Below are 2,866 nucleotides of genomic sequence, written 5' to 3' on the forward strand. Positions count from 1 at the left end.
TCATTATTGTTATCATAATTGATATTATTATTGTCATTATTACTATTGTCAATTTAATTTTCATCGTCATTACTATAATCATTATCCTTATCATTAACTTCATTTTTATTACTACTATTATTGTCATTAAACTTATGTCGTTAACAGATTATCCTGATTACTCCTGTTATCATTATTACCTTTATCATCATTATTGTTAACATTATTAATATTATCATAATCCGCATTTGAATACCGTTTTTTTTTTCTACTATCATTATTCTAATCATTATATTGTTATTGCCATCTTTCTTGTTGTAATAACCATTCATAGTTTTCTCATAATAATCATTACTATCAAAATCATTAATTCTATCATTAATATCATTATCATCATCATTATTTTTATTCTTGCTATTATTACTATCATTTGTATTATCATTATTATTGTTATTGCTATCATCATTATCATTATTGGTATTATTATCCTATTTATCATTGTTGTTAATATTGTCACATGCAATACTCATCATGATCATATTATCATTAGCATTATTATCCTCATTTTTTTCATCTACTTTTTCTTCCTCTTGTCATTATTATTAACTTTGTTATTTTTGTTTTGTTATCATTACCATTGTTATTGTTATCTTGATTATGATTATCGTTATGATCCTTATTCTTTTATTTACATTTTCATCATTATCATTAACCTCATAGTAACGATCATGACCGTTACTATGATTTTTGTAACATTATCATTAATATAAATGTCATTATAACTATAATCATTATTAGAATTATCATTAGCGTTATCATTATCATTACCATTAATATTGGTATTATCATTATCGCTTTCATTATAAATCATTCTATCATTATCAATACCATTTTAAACTTCATCCATTTTTCTATGGTTATTGATATTGTCATTATCATCATACTTAAGTAATAAGGTTGATAGTTATGATAGTAGTAATAATGACAATAATAGTGATGATGATAATAATAATGATAATCATGATACTAATTATAATGAAAATAACTAAGATAATGATAATCATAATATTTATAATGATGACAACAAAAATATCTACAGGAATAATAATAATTCTAATAATGACATTCGTAGTAACAAAACAATAGCAATATTGTTAGCAAGATTAACAATAATGATGTCATCTAATAATATCATTATAATCGTTGTCATTATCCCTATCATCACTATGTTTTCATTATTGATAATACCATTATTATTTTTATTGTTAATGATATTGATATTTTTATTGATAATGGTATCATTATTATTTTCACTGTTAACAATAACATTATCAGTATCATTATTATCATGAATATTGTCTACCATCCTTTTTGTAATCATTAATGTTAGTATTGTTATCATCATTATTATCATCATCATTATCATTATAGTCCTTCTCATGATCGCCATACCATTATCATGATAATGATGTAAATGATGATTGTGATAATGCTGATAAAAGATGATAATATCAATGATAAGGATACAAATGATATAAGGTTGAGGATAGTTATAAAAGTAAAGATAATAATAATAATGATGGTAAAGATAATGGTAATGATAATAGTAGCAATAAAAATGATAATAATAATAGTAATAAGAATAACAATGATAATGATAACAAGGATTGTAAAGATAATAATAAAAATAATATTAATGATATTGGAATTTATGATAGCGAATATAGTAACATTAATTATAATGATGATGATGATGATAATGATAATATTATCATTATCATCATTGTTATTATCATCATTATCATCAATATCATTATCATTAGTATGATTGGTATCATCGTTATTATTATTATCATCTTTCTTATTATCATGATCATATTTTGCCCCTCTAATATATTTATAGAGATATTAATATCATTATCATTATCATAACGATATTATTATTGCTGTTGGGAACGTAATTGGTGGTATTATCATTGTCATCATAATCATTATTATCCGTATCATAATCATTATCGTTATTATTATCATTTTTAGCTTTATCATGATCAATATCGTTATCATCATTACTATTACAATATCCTCAACATCATCATTATTTATATTGCTATTATCTTCATTATTCATATTGCTATTATCATCATCATTTATATTGCTATTATCTCCATTATCTATATGCCAAATATCTTCATTATTCATATTGCTATTATCTCCATTATTTGAATTGCTATTATGATCATCAATTATATTGCTATTATCATCATTATTTTTATTGCTATTATCATCAATATTTATATTGCTATTATCTTCATAATTTATATTTCTATTATCTCCATTATCTATATTGCTATTATCATCATCATTTATATTGCTATTATCATCATCATTTATATTGCTATTATCATCATTATTCATATTGCTATTATCATCATTATTTATATTGCTATTATCTCTATTATCTATATTGTTAATATCTTCATTATTCATATTGCTATTATCTCCTTTATTTATATTGCTATTATATCCATTATTCATATTGCTATTATCATTAATTGCATTGCTATTATCTCTATTATCTATATTGTTAATATCTTCATTATTCATATTGCTATTATCTCCTTTATTTATGTTGCTATTATATCCGTTATTCATATTGCTATTATCATCATTATTTATATTGCTATTATCATCATTATTTCTATTGCTATTATCTCCATTATTTATATTGCTATTATCTCCATTATTTATATTGCTATTATATCCATTATTCATATTGCTATTATCATCATTATTTATATTGCTGTTATCCTCATTATCTATATTATCATTATCATAATTGTTTATATTGCTATTATCTTCATTATTCATATTGCTATTATCATCATCA

The sequence above is a fragment of the Penaeus japonicus genome, unplaced genomic scaffold (assembly GCF_977035675.1).
Source record: "Penaeus japonicus unplaced genomic scaffold, GWHDUDI00000001_assembly GWHDUDI00000006, whole genome shotgun sequence".
NCBI lineage: Eukaryota > Metazoa > Arthropoda > Malacostraca > Decapoda > Penaeidae > Penaeus > Penaeus japonicus.